The sequence below is a fragment of the Coregonus clupeaformis genome, chromosome 27 (assembly GCF_020615455.1).
Source record: "Coregonus clupeaformis isolate EN_2021a chromosome 27, ASM2061545v1, whole genome shotgun sequence".
Classification (NCBI taxonomy): Eukaryota; Metazoa; Chordata; class Actinopteri; order Salmoniformes; family Salmonidae; genus Coregonus; species Coregonus clupeaformis.
In genome coordinates, this window is record NC_059218.1 from 1,396,598 (window position 1) to 1,412,706 (window position 16,109).

General features: G+C 46.6%; 1 long non-coding RNA gene across 2 annotated transcripts in view; it reads left to right on the top strand.

Annotated features, from left to right (window-relative positions):
* LOC121541518 overlaps window positions 1-15,273 on the top strand; it is a 32,110-nt gene extending 16,837 nt beyond the window's left edge. The window contains exons 2-4 of one of the 2 annotated variants that reach the window (XR_005995761.2): window positions 1,512-1,621; window positions 12,999-13,086; window positions 14,924-15,273. This is a non-coding gene — a long non-coding RNA (uncharacterized LOC121541518). The remainder of the gene's footprint in view (window positions 1-1,511; window positions 1,622-12,998; window positions 13,087-14,923) is intronic. The other variant, XR_005995762.1, reaches the window with a different exon arrangement.
* The last annotated feature ends 836 nt before the right edge of the window (window positions 15,274-16,109 follow it).

The following is a 16,109-nucleotide window of genomic DNA, read 5'->3' on the forward strand; positions in this document are numbered from 1 at the left end:
TAATTAGGCCTTTACTGCTATAGCCCATAGAAACGCATTGAATAACACATTCATACATTTCAAAAGAGACAGTCCAAAAATAAAGAATAAAGAATAAAGTTTTGAGGTCTGTCCTATATCTAGGAGATATAAGAAAGTTCAGGAATTTTTATAATTTTTGGGGCACATATTTAACCCCTTTATTGGGGGGCACAAACTACTTCCATACTTCCATTCATTTTTTAAACCAGTACTTGGTTTCAAAACGGAGAACACCATCGTGTTCGTGAAAGTCTCCCCTTTCCATAATGGGGTCATATTAGTTTGTAGCCTAAACGGTTCGGACGCTACAGATGGAAGTTGACACATCGGTGGTACCAGACGAGTCCCATGACACTTGTGAGGGTTGAAGAACAAAACCGAGAGTCTCATATTTCCATAGAGTTGTCATATTAGTTCGGACAGTACAGACGTTTTCATGAGAAGACCAATTTTCCTTGCCACTTTCCACCGCAGATGCAGAAAGCCAACATAGGCGGATGCGGTAGATTGAGACGCAGCCCATACAAAAAAATTGATACTGTACCTCTATCTTCAACAGACTGATTTTGATGTTTTTTTTTTGTTGTTGTTGTTTTTACCCCCTTTTTCGATCTTGTCTCATCGCTGCAACTCCCCAATGGACTCGGGAGGCGAAGGTCGAGTCATGCGTCCTCCGAAACATGAACCGCCAAACCGCGCTTCTTAACACCCGCCCGCTTAACCCAGAAGCCAGCCACACCAATGTGTCGGAGGAAACACCCTTCACCTGATGACCGAGGTCAGCCTGCAGGTGCCCGGCCCACCACAAGGAGTCGCTAGAGCACGATGAGCCAATTGTGCGCCGCCCTATGGGACTCCCGATCACGTCCGGTTGTGATACAGCCCGGGATTGAACCCGGGTCTGTAGTGATGCCTCTAGCACTGCAATGCAGTGCCTTTGACTGCTGCGCCACTCAGGAGGTCAATGGGGATTTTTGTATTATGTTAATTAGATTGATGCACAGGTGCTCTAGGGTTAATTAAATCCATATAATTTTTTCAGACACTATGTTTGTATTCTCTCTGGATAAAAGCGCACGCAAAACACAAGCTGTTGTGTTGCCTAGCAACAAGAATAACGTATTTTCTGCTGCGGAGTCGCCACAAAATGTGTAAATGGTGTGGTCAAGCTGACAACTGTTGAAATAAAGAAGTGAGAAGCTGTTCAGAAAATACTTCAGAGGTTAATGCTAAAGTGAGTAGCTAATTTCAGATATGTTGTATTTGTCTTAGTAACTAAAATCAAGAACTTTAGCTAATTTGGCCTGTAGCCAGTAGGGCTAGCTACCTAGCTAGGCTTGATAGGGGGTAAAAGCTAACTTGTAGCCTAGCTAACGTTTTAAAACCTCAAGGTGACAGCTAAGGTTTTAAAACGTTTAGGCGTAATGTGAAATTATCATATTTTCTTGCAATATCGACTCAATTTTGATTAATGATTTATGCATTGACAGTTTGCAGTGAATCACAGACCAACACTCTACCACCACGTTGGGTTTGGACTGCGAGGGACCACCGCTGACGACCATCTGCACCCATCACATCGTCCATAATAACAAACAGGGTAGGCAGGGGTATTGAGGGTGTGCAACTTTTTTTTTCTGTTAACCCTTTGACACGTACGAGCACACGGGTGTGATCATTCTACAGTGGTCCCTGCAGTGAATGCTCAAAAGGGTGTGATTTGAACATTTCTTTAGAAGTCCTAGTTACGATTGACACAACAGTCAGTGTTTGAGCTGGCCACACAGTTTTTTCACAGAAACGTTTTGCACAAACACAGTCATTACAACTTTATGTCCTCAATGTGAACAGTTTATTTTTGGATGCAATGTTCAGACATTCACAGAAGTAGCAACAGCATAACACAATTCCCATCCAAACCGGAAAATGTAGGCGAGGGGGGTGTGTCGTCTACCATCATTCACTTCCTATCATTCACTTCCGGAAGTTTACTCGAAAGACGAGTGAACCATCCCTTCACCTCGTTTTGCTTTGACATATTTGGTCTGACAGACGTTTACCTGAAACCCAGAATGCATTGAATGATGTCAACAAACATGGCTCCACGCATAACCGGCAAATAGCTTAGCATTAGCTCATCATAATCAGTACAACCTTCAAAAAAGTATTTTACACACATAATTTGTGTCCATTACAATATATGCAAGAATCGGAATGGATGATTTGTTACCAGTACTTGAAAACATTAAAAATTAACAGTAAATAAATAAATTATTACCATATAAACCATTCTCTGATAGTGATTTATTGATACAAGTAGCCCGTGCCGGTGTTATGATACTGATCATTGATACTGATCATGTAACGATCCCGGCAGTCTGAGTCGGGTCCTGTCTGTGGACTAGTTTTTCTGCTCGGGATCTCCAGTTTCCCGAGGGTTCTGGAACGCTCCGGGAGCTCTCTTGATTTCCGCACCTGCATCCCATCAGCAATCTGCACACCTGGTCCTGATCATCACCCTTCTTAGGCTCTGGCCTAACATCCATTCCTGCCGGATCGTTAGCCATGAACAGTAGGTTACCAGAGTATCAGTCTTAGAGCTCCTAGCGTTAGTTTTGTTGTTTTTGCACCTTGTTGGTTTGTTGTTTACTTACCTCCGTTTTGTTCCATCTGCAGTCACTCGTCCGGAACCTTCATCCAACCTCTGCCTGGGTGGTCGGCGGCTGCCGAGCCATGATGGGATCAACCCCTGCACCCCCAACAACTAATCAACGCCGCCCGCTCTGTTCCCTGGATTATTCAGCATCACTCTTGAATTTGTAAATAAACACTCACCTTCGTTTCAACTTACCTTGTCCTGGTCTGCTTCTGGGTTCTGGCTTTGTAACTCGTGACAGAACGATCCGGCCAGTAATGAACCCAGCGGACCTGGACTCTGTTCGCCATGCCATTACCCATCAGGAGAAGATGTTGGGCCATCATAGCACGGTACTACAGGAGATCGCGTTGTCAGTTCGGAACCTTTCTACCGGTCTGACGGAGGTCCAGAACCAACGCAAGTTTCCGGTGGAGGATCCACTACCGGTTTCACCCATCCCGCCTGCCGCTTCTGGAGCTGTGTCCTTCCGTGAGCCCAAGGTTCCGACGCTGGATAAATATGAGGGGGAGCTGGGAAGATGCCGTTCCTTCCTTATGCAGTGTGGATTAGTGTTCGATCTACAGCCCCTACTCTTATGCCACAGACAAGGCTAGGATAGCCTTTGTGATTGAGTTGCTGCGTGGTCTGAGCGCTGGAGTGGGCTTCAGCCGTTTGGGAACGACAAGACCCCTGCATGGCTTCATACCAGGGGTTCACGGCCGAGATGAGGAAGCTCTTCGACCATTCCGTCCGAGGGAGGGACGCAGCTAGGCGCCTGTTTTCGCTTCACCAAGGAACTCGTAGCGTGGCCGACTTCGTGATCGAGTTCAAGACGTTGGCTGTGGAGAGTGGGTGGAATGAGGAGTCTCTGCAAGCGGCCTTTACCAGGGTCTGTCGGAGCAGCTCAAGGATGAGTTGATCTCCTATCCGAGCCTAGTGACCTGGACAGCTTGGTAGCCTTGTCTATTCGGGTGGATAATCGAGTCCGAGAGCGAAGGAGGGAGAAGCAATGGGGTCCGTCCCAATCGATCAGCTTCTCAGTTCCCAGTCGGGTCGGGTGGTGGACCAGAACACGTCGATCATTCTCCACCACAAAGGATTAGTGGAGAGGTCCTCTCTCCCGATTCTGAACCCATGCAAGTGGGGCGGCACGGGTTAACCAAGGAGGAGCGTCAACATAGACGTAAGACCAACTGCTGCCTCTACTGTGGTAGCTCGGGACATTACATCTCCACTTGTTCCCGGCGGTCGTCAAACTGCCCGGCTCGCTAAAGTTGGGAGGACTTTTAGCGAGCCAGTTTCAACCTCTCAGTACCTCTGTCAGACCCCGTTTCCGGCTACCCTTGTGAACAGGAATCAGAGCTTAGCGATTAACGCTTTTATCGATTCAGGTGCCGATGGAAGCTTTCTTGATGCCGAGTTGGTGGAACAGCTGGGGCTTTCCAAGGAGCAATTGCCGGAAGCCATTGAAGCGACCACTCTGAACGGCAGTAGTCTGGCACGTATCACGATGAGGACTGAACCGGTTAAGATGCTGTTGTCGGGGAATCATTCGGAGATGATTTCATTCTTCATTCTGCCGTCTTCCCATGTTCCTCTGGTCCTTGGATACCCCTGGCTGAAGGAACACAATCCCACGTTCGATTGGGTGACGGGCAAGGTAACGAGTTGGAGCCTTGATTGTCATGCTAACTGTCTCAAGACTGCCTGTCCCCATTCGGTTCCCAGTCAGGTGATTGAGGCTAAACCCCCAGATTTGTCCCTGGTTCCCGAGACATATCACGATTTGGGGAAGTGTTCAGTAAGCAGAAGGCTCTGTCACTCCCCTCCCCACCGACCATATGATTGTGCCATCAACCTGTTCCCTGGAGCTGTCTACCCCAAGGGAAGGTTATACAGTATCTCCCGCCCTGAACGTGAGGCTTTGGAGACCTACATCAAGGAGTCCCTAGCTGCTGGTCGTTCGTCCCTCGTCATCACCCTGGGGGCAGGATTCTTCTTTGTGGGAAAGAAGGATGGCTCTCTTCGACCGTGTATTGATTATCGGGGGTTGAATGACATCACGGTCAAGAACAAGTATCCCCTGCCCTTGATGAGTTCTGCCTTCGACTCCTTACAGGGTGCTACGGTGTTCACCAAGTTAGACCTACGCAATGCGTATCACATGGTCCGGATCAGAGAGGAGACGAGTGGTTGACGGGGTTTCAATACACCGATGGGTCACTTCGAGTATCAGGTGATGCCGTTTGGACTGACCAATGCTCCAGCGGTATTCCAGAGTATGGTGAACGACGTCCTGAGAGATATGATCGGTCTCTTTGTGTTTGTTTACCTGGATGACATTCTGATCTTCTCGAAGGAACCTTCCGACCACGTCCAGCATGTCCGGCAGGTTCTGCAGCGATTGTTGGAGAATCGCCTGTTCGTGAAGGCCGAGAAGTGCGAGTTTCACGCCCACACGACATCCTTTCTCGGGTACATCATCTCCAGGGGAGAGATTAGGATGGACCAGGAGAAGGTTAGAGCGGTTCTGGAATGGGCCCAGCCCGGTACGAGATTGCAGCTCCAGAGATTTTTTGGGGTTTGCGAATTTCTACCGCAGATTCATCCGGGATTACAGCCGTGTGGCCGCTCCGTTAACTGCCTTGACTTCCAGTATCAGGAGCTTCAAGTGGAATCCGGAGGCGGATCGAGCGTTTCTGGATTTGAAGAGGCGATTCACCAACGCACCGATTCTCTCTCAACCGGACACGGCCCGTCAGTTCTGCCGTTGAAGTGGACGCGCTCTGATGTGGGAGTTGGCGCCATCCTGTCGCAGCGATGCTCCACGGACAGTAAACTCCATCCCTGCGCCTACTACTCGTCGCCTTTCGCCTGCGGAGAGGAATTACGATGTGGGTAACCGGGAGCTTCTCGCGGTGAAACTTGCCTTGGAGGAGTGGCGCCACTGGTTGGAGGGGGCGGAGCAACCGTTTATTGTCTGGACTGACCACAAGAATCTTGCTTACGTGCAATCGAGCTAGACGTCTCAACTCCCGTCAGGCCAGGTGGTCGTTGTTTTTCGGACGATTCAATTTTTTCCCTGACGTTCCGACCTGGATCTAAGAACGGCAAGGCGGACGCCTTGTCTCGGATGTTCTCCAAGACGGAGGAGAGTGGGTCCAAGACCGAGACAATTCTCCCCGGAACTGCGTCGTGGGAGCTGTTAGGTGGAAGATTGAGGAGGAGGTGATGGCGGCTCTTCGGACGCAGCCCGGTCCCGGTAACGGTCCACCCGGTCGGTTGTTTGTGCCTGAGTCGGTTCGTCCCTGCGGTCCTCAAATGGTCCCACGCCAGCAAGATGGCTTGTCACCCTGGCGTGGCTCGGACGATGGCGTTTCTTCGCAGACGTTTTTGGTGGCCTGCCATGGCCGAGGATACTCGGGGTTATGTTGCTGCCTGTCCAGTGTGTGCGCAGAATAAGGGTACCAATCGGCCCAGCTCTGGACTACTTCACCCCCTTCCTATTCCCCGGCGACCATGGTTGCATCTGGCCCTGGACTTTGTCACTGGGTTGCCCGCTTCTGAGGGGAACACGGTCGTTCTGACTATCGTGGACAGATTCAGCAAGTTCGCCCACTTTGTGCCTATTGCCAAGCTTCCCTCTGCCTCGGAGACGTCCGAGATCCTGGTTAGGAGGTTTTCAGGGTCCACGGGTTGCCCAGTGATATCGTTTCCGACCGTGGTCCTCAGTTTACCTCTGCTGTCTGGAAGTCCTTCTGTTTGGCCATTGGAGCTACAGTCAGTCTCACATCTGGTTTTCACCCCCAATCTAATGGTCAGGCGGAGAGAGCCAACCAGAAGATGGAATCCACGCTACGCTGCCTGGCCTCTTCCAACCCCACCTCCTGGGTCTCTCAGTTGCCTTGGGTTGAGTATGCCCACAATACTCTCCCTACATCTGCCACTGGGATGTCTCCCTTCCAGTGCCTGTATGGCTACCAACCTCCCTTGTTCCCTTCTCAGGAGAAGGAGCTCTCAGTGCCTTCTGTTCAGGCCCATATTGCGTTGCCACCGGACCTGGCATCGGGCCAGAAAGGCACTCCTTAGAGTTTCGGACAGGTATCAGCTCCAGGCGAATCGTCGCCGGATCCCCGCTTCCCACCTACACCATCGGAGATAGGGTCTGGTTGGCCACACGGGATCTTCCTTTACGGACTGAGTCTAGGAAGTTGTTACCGAAGTTCATTGGTCCGTTTGTGGTGGAGAAGGTGATCAATCCGGTGGCAGTTCGACTCAAACTCCCGAGGACGCTCAGAGTCCATCCCACCTTTCATGTCTCCTGCCTCAAGCCTGTTTTCCTCAGTCCTCTGTTGCCTCCTCCGCCTCCTCCTCCTCCTCCTCGGATGATCGGAGGTGGTCCTGCCTACACGGTGCGACGCATCATGGATTCCAGACGGCGGGGCCGGGGTTTCCAGTATCTCGTGGACTGGGAGGGGTATGGTCCTGAAGAGAGGAGTTGGATTCCGCGGCGACAGATCCTAGATGCTGACCTCATCCGTGACTTCTACCGCCTCCATCCTGGCGCTCCGGGGAGTCCGCCCGGTGGCGTTCGTCGGAGGGGGGTACTGTAACGATCCCGGCAGTCTGAGTCGGGTCCTGTCTGTGGACTAGTTTTTCTGCTCGGGATCTCCAGTTTCCCGAGGGTTCTGGAACGCTCCGGGGAGCTCTCTTGATTTCCGCACCTGCATCCCATCAGCAATCTGCACACCTGGTCCTGATCATCACCCTTCTTAGGCTCTGGCCTAACATCCATTCCCTGCCGGATCGTTAGCCATGAACAGTAGGTTACCAGAGTATCAGTCTTAGAGCTCCTAGCGTTAGTTTTGTTGTTTTTGCACCTTGTTGGTTTGTTGTTTACTTACCTCCGTTTTGTTCCATCTGCAGTCACTCGTCCGGAACCTTCATCCAACCTCTGCCTGGTGGTCGGCGGCTGCCGAGCCATGATGGGATCAACCCCTGCACCCCCAACAACTAATCAACGCCGCCCGCTCTGTTCCCTGGATTATTCAGCATCACTCTTGAATTTGTAAATAAACACTCACCTTCGTTTCAACTTACCTTGTCCTGGTCTGCTTCTGGGTTCTGGCTTTGTAACTCGTGACAGATCAATTGTCGCCACAGATGGTTTGTTTAAGTTTTTACTGTTGTGGCTAGATGGAGTAGCTAGGCCTACAACAGTTCTATCTAGTGGTCGATTCGGGGATAACAGTTGTTGACAACTGTAGCATTGTATCAAAGCCTAACCCTAACCCTTTTCCTAACCTTAACCTTATTCTCTTAACCGCCTACTTTAATTCACCTAACCTGCTGTGTTAGTTCTCCTAACCTGCCACGTTAATTATCCTAACCTGCCATGTAAACAATCCATCTGTGGAGACAAATCATCAGTATCACCACACCGGCAGCCAATCATGTCACCCCTGACAATCACTTGGAGCCATTCAGTGTTGTTGTTTATGTATGTAGCTTAGCTAGTGGGCTAAGCTGTAGCATTAGCAATGTCTTTCAAAAGGAGACAACTCACAAATGCGGAAATTCTGGAGATTTTTGTACATTCTGACAATGATTCTAGTATGACAATGAGGAATCCGATTCTGACAGTGACAGTGAGGAGCTGCCCCCCAACCTTATGGCCATTGAGAACCCTGAAGCTGAGGACCCCTTGCCCACCGACCAAGTCCTAGGTCCCTCTGAAGATGCTGGTGGTGATGGAGGCACACCAACAGTGGGATGAAGTACAGGAGGTCTGCGGTAGCTGGAAGGCCTCCAGCCATTTCACCCCTCCTGGCCCTGCTGTTGGCTTTGATGAGTCCCAGTCTGGAGTGCAAAGCCCCTTGCCATCTCCCTCTGATTCAGAGTGCTTCAAGCTGTTTCTGACAGAGGAGCTGGTGGGAGACATAGTGGAGGAGACCAATCGCTAAGCCTTAGAGCTACAGGAGAAGAGAGAGCCACAGGGAAGGTGGACCACCTGACGGGAGAGAGAAAGATCAAACCAGACAGTGTGCTTGACTATAATCGCAAAATGGGGGCAGTGGATAAGGCGGACATGATAAACAGTTTTGTGGAATGCGCTCGGAAAACCACCAAGTGGTATAAGAAGATATTTTTCCATCTGATCGACACTGCTGTCCTCAATGGCCACATAGTTCACTGCCAGCTAACAAGTGAGCTGATTCCTGAACAATGTTTTTTGTAATTGGACATACAGTTCACATACAAATTAAATACAGTTCCGTTATGAAATTATATTGACAATATCTCACCCACCTCCCCACTTTCTCATCCTCCTCTCCTCTCCCTCATCCTCCCTACTCCCTCTCCAAACAGTATGTTGCTAGCACACAAAAGCTGTCCTCAATCTTTGGCACAAAACATGTCCAGTTCCAGGTATGATGTTGGCAAGTTATGTTCAATATTGTGTGTGTGTGTGGTTTCTGAAAGTACAGAATGAAGAGGAATTATTAGTAATTAGAATAAAATATCAGGATAGCGATAAAACAATATTATAAGTAACATAATAAAAGAAGGGCTCCACAAGCACTTCTGAGACTCTCATTCTCATTAATTGCCGGCCTCAACACATTACGGAAAGAGATTAACTGTATAGGAAGCGCAGGGGACAGGTAATCTGAAACTGGACACCCAATAAATTGGCAGATGCAAACAGATTATCATCTTTAGTAGACAACAGTTCTTGAGGACTTGAACAAAAAAAGCTGTTTGCGATTTCTTTCATACTGGTGAACCGGCATTTCAGTTGTGTGGTTGCAATATCAACAGTTCCTTATCTCTGGTATATTTTGGCATGCATCATTCAAGACTAAGTGTTAATTGTGTGCAGCGCAATGGACAGGTCTCAGGAAAGACTGTCTGGGTTGGCAATACTCAGTATAGAAAACAGTTGGACCCGCAACCTGGACCTACAGGCCGTGGTGAAAACATTTGTACACAAAAAAAGGAGGACTTCACGACACCAGCGGAGTCTCTCAAGTTGGATTTAATTTGATTTAATTTACCTTGAATATTTCAGCACATTTGTGTAGGCTATTAGCCAGACAACCTGCTGAGTTGTAAAATAAATAGTGGCTGAATTTATCCTCAAGCCAACTAAATTTTTCCTCATTGTTGGGCTATTTGATGTGTAATTTTGATAAAAAGTTTATAAATAGCAGCTAAATATGGTATATACAGTCCATTCGGAAAGTATTCAGACCCCTTGACAGTTTCCACATTTTGTTACGTTACAGCCCTATTCTATAATGGATTAAATAAAAAAAATCCTCATCAATCTACACACAATACCCCATGATGACAAAGCGAAAGCAGATTTTTAGAATGTTAGCAAAAATAAAAATAATAAAATACCTTCATTTACATAAGTATTCAGACCCTTTGCTATGAGACTCGAAATTGAGCTCAGTTGCATCCTGTTTCCATTGATCGTCCTTGAGATGTTTCTACAACTTCATTGGAGTCCACCTGTGGTAAATTCAATTGATTGGACATGATTTGGAAAGGCACACACCTGTCTATATAAGGTCCCACAGTTGACAGTGCATGTCAGAGCAAATACCAAGCCATGAGGTCGAAGGAAATGTCCGTAGAGCTCCGACACAGGATTGTGGTCGAGGCACAGATCTAGGGAAGGGTACTAAAAATGTCTGCCGCATTGAATGTCCCCAAGAACACAGTGGCCTCCATCCTTCTTAAATGGAAGAAGTTTGGAACCACCAAGACTCTTCCTAAGAGCTGGCCGCCCGGCGAAACTGAGCAATCGGGGGAAGAAGGGCATAGGTCAGGGAGGTGACCAAGAACCTGATGGTCACTTTGACAGAGCTCCAGAGTTCCTCTGTGGAGATGGGATAACCTTCCAGAAGGACAACCATCTCTGTAGCACTCCACCAATCAGGCCTTTATGGTAGAGTGGCCAGACAGAAGCCACTCCTCAGTAAAAGGCACATGACAGCCCGCTTGGAGTTTGCCAAAAGGCACCTAGAGGACTCTCAGACCATGAGAAACAAGATTATCTGGTCTGATGAAACCAAGATTGAACTCTTTGGCCTGAATGCCAAGCGTCATGTCTGGAGGAAACCTGGCACCATCCCTACGGTGAAGCATGGTGGTGGCAGCATCATGCTGTGGGGATGTTTTTCAGCGGCAGGGACTGGGAGACTAGTCAGGATCGAGGGAAAGATGAACAGAGCAAAGTACAGAGTGATCCTTGATGAAAACCTGCTCCAGAGTGCTCAGGACCTCAGACTGGGGCGACGGTTCACCTTCCAACAGGACAACGACCCTAAGCACACAGGCAAGACAACGCAGGAGTGGCTTCGGGACAAGTTTTTGAATGTCCTTGAGTGGCCCAGCCAGAGCCCGGACTTGAACCCGATCGAACATCTCTGGAGAAACCTGAAAATAGCTGTGCAGCCATGCTCCCCATCCAACCTGACAGAGCTTGAGAACATCTGCAGAGATTAATGGGAGAAACTCCCCAAATACAGGTGTGCGTCATACCCAAGAAGACTCGAGGCTGTAATCGCTGCCAAAGGTGCTTCAACAAAGTACTGAGTAAAGGGTCTGAATACTTTTGTAAATGTGATTTCATTTTTTTTATTTGTAATACATTTGCAAAAATGTCTAAAAACTGTTTTTGCTTTGTCATTATGGGATATTGTGTGTAGATTGATGAGGGAAAAAAAACAATTTAATCCATTTTAGAATAAGGTTGTAACGTAACAAAATTTTGAAAAAGTCAAAGGGTCTGAATACTTTCCGAATGCACTGTAGCTATATATAGTACACTCTGCATAGTGAAACAATCCCTAGTAAGCTAGTGTTTTGAGGGTGGACATGATTGTATTATTTGTCATTAATAGACTGGTTTTACGCACAACTTTCTATCCAAGCAAGGAGAGAGCGCGAGGACGGCTCATGTCATGCAGGTTCAGATAGCCTAAACAGGACAATTGTATATTCAAAAATCAATCAATTGGTAGCTGATTAGTATGCTGTTGCATCAAACATTTATTTTACAATCTGTAATGTTTAAAGGTCCAACTTTAATTACTGAACAATGGCAGCATTGCGACACTGTGTATAGCTTCGTGAAATGTTAGGCTTAACATGACCAAATAGACCAAATAGGCCTACCAATAAAAATGTATCCATAAGCTAAAGCAAAGCTAGGCCCTGGCACCACAGAAAGCCTATCATCGATTCGATAGGCATTCAGCAGCATAGACATGTCGCAATTTAAGCACCATGGTCAGCGATCGGTAGTCTCCGTCCTTGCGGGGGGTCCAGAGAAACTGTGTTACACCTGTCCTGTCCTGTTACGACTGTATCAGGACTACTTCAGGAGAACAGCCGCCATAATGCCCTCCCAATCCATGTGACTGGGTCACTGGAGCACACAGATAGGAATATATTGTTATATTATATAGTGATATGCTGTACATATTATTCCCAGATTCTGTGTGGTTTTTCAAGAGTGTAACTTTGAACAGGACGTGCAACCTGACCGTGATATCGATATGAGTGATTGCCAAATAACTGTTGCGTTTCTCTTTCCTTTTTGGTGACCCCCAAATCAAAAGCATCACTCCAAAATGTAGCTGACTGTCTTCAGCAGGTTGTCCTCTAACCAGTGATGTCAACAATATTACCAGTTTCCGTGTGTTTTTTTGGTTGTGTTAGCTTCAACAGTGCATAGAACCTGATTTCCCCCCTAATCGATATGAGTGATTTATTGCCACAGGGTTTTTTGGTGCATATGCAGTTTATAAGGTGCTTGTTAAAAGAAATACAAGTAATATGATTACTATTGTGGCACATGTACAGGTATGTGTAGGTAGTACATTTTATGTTTAGGTTTTCAATATATTGCAAACTGTTTCTGCATATTAATTATTGATTTGGACACTTCAAAACGGTGTTTTGACATTGGTCTATTTATCAAAAGTTATTGGCCGGTTCTGAATACCCATTCTTGCGTCCTAAATAGTAGGCCCTTTGAGTATTCAAAAAAAAAAGTATACTTTACATGCCCTGATATCATACTCATTTCGGCTTTGAAAACAGCTGATCAATTAGATATGGGGATGTGCTACCAAAAATCAACGAATAGCAGGAAACGACGCAATCGCGCATGAGGCATTCTCAGTATGCGAAAATAGAATGTTTTATAGTAAGCTGCACCCATTAGTGTTTCACGTTGGCACTTTCGCTGTCTACATTAAGTTCACGCAACTTTACTTTGCTCATGTTTTGGTTGATGTTACATCTTATGTCTTTTCAGGATCTACGTGAAGGAGTGTGAGCTGGAGGGGCAGCTGTCACCTGTGTGGGTGAAACATAAGTGGGAGAACCATAAGCAAAAATACATGGTACACTACTGTATGTTGTCTTGACATTTATTGCTGTGCTGTACTTGGCTAATAAAGTACCCCTGTTCTCTGTAAGCAACAACCCTTTCCATCTATTTCCTATGCTTCACCGGCACATTCATGTAAGTGTGAAGATATACAGTGGGGAAAAAAAGTATTTAGTCAGCCACCAATTGTGCAAGTTCTCCCACTTAAAAAGATGAGAGAGGCCTGTAATTTTCAATTTTCAAATTGAGAAAATGTTTTCCAGAAAATCACATTGTAGGATTTTTAATGAATTTATTTGCAAATTATGGTGGAAAATAAGTATTTGGTCACCTACAAACAAGCAAGATTTCTGGCTCTCACAGACCTGTAACTTCTTCTTTAAGAGGCTCCTCTGTCCTCCACTCGTTACCTGTATTAATGGCACCTGTTTGAACTTGTTATCAGTATAAAAGACACCTGTCCACAACCTCACACTCCAGTCACACTCCAAACTCCACTATGGCCAAGACCAAAGAGCTGTCAAAGGACACCAGAAACAAAATTGTAGACCTGCACCAGGCTGGGAAGACTGAATCTGCAATAGGTAAGCAGCTTGGTTTGAAGAAATCAACTGTGGGAGCAATTATTAGGAAATGGAAGACATACAAGACCACTGATAATCTCCCTCGATCTGGGGCTCCACGCAAGATCTCACCCCGTGGGGTCAAAATGATCACAAGAACGGTGAGCAAAAATCCCAGAACCACACGGGGGGACCTAGTGAATGACCTGCAGAGAGCTGGGACCAAAGTAACAAAGCCTACCATCAGTAACACACTACGCCGCCAGGGACTCAAATCCTGCAGTGCCAGACGTGTCCCCCTGCTTAAGCCAGTACATGACCAGGCCCGTCTGAAGTTTGCTAGAGTGCATTTGGATGATCCAGAAGAGGATTGGGAGAATGTCACATGGTCAGATGAAACCAAAATAGAACTTTTTGGTAAAAACTCAACTTGTCGTGTTTGGAGGACAAAGAATGCTGAGTTGCATCCAAAGAACACCATACCTACTGTGAAGCATGGGGGTGGAAACATCATGCTTTGGGGCTGTTTTTCTGCAAAGGGACCAGGACGACTGATCCGTGTAAAGGAAAGAATGAATGGGGCCATGTATCGTGAGAGTTTGAGTGAAAACCTCCTTCCATCAGCAAGGGCATTGAAGATGAAACGTGGCTGGGTCTTTCAGCATGACAATGATCCCAAACACACCGCCCGGGCAACGAAGGAGTGGCTTCATAAGAAGCATTTCATGGTCCTGGAGTGGCCTAGCCAGTCTCCAGATCTCAACCCCATAGAAAATCTTTGAAGGGAGTTGAAAGTCTGTGTTGCCCAGCGACAGCCCCAAAACATCACTGCTCTAGAGGAGATCTGCATAGAGGAATGGGCCAAAATACCAGCAACAGTGTGTGAAAACCTTGTGAAGACTTACAGAAAACGTTTGACCTGTGTCATTGCCAACAAAGGGTATATAAAAAAGTATTGAGAAACTTTTGTTATTGACCAAATACTTATTTTCCACCATAATTTGCAAATAAATTCATAAAAAATCCTACAATGTGATTTTCTGGATTTTTTTCCTCATTTTGTCTGTCATAGTTGACGTGTACCTATGATGAAAATTACAGGCCTCTCTCATCTTTTTTAAGTGGGAGAACATGCACAATTGGTGGCTGACTAAATACTTTTTCCCCCACTGTACATGTTAGAAAGGTGCAAGTATTCCAGAGTAATGTAATTGGCATAATATATTTTACAGGGCTTTACATGTAGCATGTTTGGTGCTGAAAGCTATCCTTTTCCATTTTTTTCAGGAGTTGAAAGCTCCACCCACCGGAGTCAGCACGGAGGGAGGGGAGGCCACAGCCGCATCCTGGAAGTGGTATGTGGTGATGGATGAAGTGCTGGGGGGGCTGCTATCCATCACCACACCAGTCATCCTCCATAGGTGCAGCTGTGGGCTCCTGTCCTTCCCAGAAGGATCCAGATGTGGATGCTGGAGAAGGAGCGGGAGAAGGTGGTGACTGCCAGGGAGGCACGCCTTATGGCCAGTTTAGAGGCCATGATTAGGAAGTAGTTTTATGTATTTTGTATGTATTTTATTTATAGCTTTTAATTGACTCATTTTATGTTTTTGGTGAAGTCCTTTTTTTAAACCCAAAGTGGATTTCTGTTCTCATTGAAAAGTGTTTCTTGCTTGTAATATAAACAAATATTTGATATGGGTACATCTACTGTTTGGTGTGTTTTATTTGAAACATTTGCACATCTGAGCTATCATGTTGTAGGTGCATGGTAACAATTAGATAAGTTGAAGAAAAAAAACGCACACTACCCTAGTTTTTTCATTAAAGCTTATGTGTCGGCAACATGTAACAATTTATAATATGCCATTTAGCAGACGCTTTTATCCAAAGCGACTTACAGTCATGCGTGCATATTATTTTTTTTTTGTGTATGGGTGGTCCCGGGGATCGAACCCACTACCTTGGCGTTACAAGCGCCGTGCTCTACCAGCTGAGCTACAGAGGACCACAAAGAGTTTACAGAGTTACAGTTCATACAAGAAAATCTGTCAATTGAAATAAATTCATAAGGCCCTAATCTATGGATTTCACATGACTGTGAATATAGATATGCATCTGTTGCTCACAGATACTTTTTTTTTTTTAAGTAGGGGCGTGGATCAGAAAACCAGTCAGCATCTGGTGTGACCACCATTTGCCTCATGTAGTGCGACACATCTCATTCGCATAGAGTTGATCAGGCTGTTGATTGTGGCCTGTGGAATGTTGTCCCACTCCTCTTTAATGGCTGTGCGAAGTTGCTGGATATTGGCGGGAACTGGAACACGCACGTCTATCCACAGCATCCCAAACATGCTGAATGGGTGACACATCTGGTGAGTATGCAGGCCATGGAAGAACTGGGACATTTTCAGCTTCCATTATGCTGAAACATGAGGTGATGGCGGCGGATGAATGGCACGACAATGGGCCT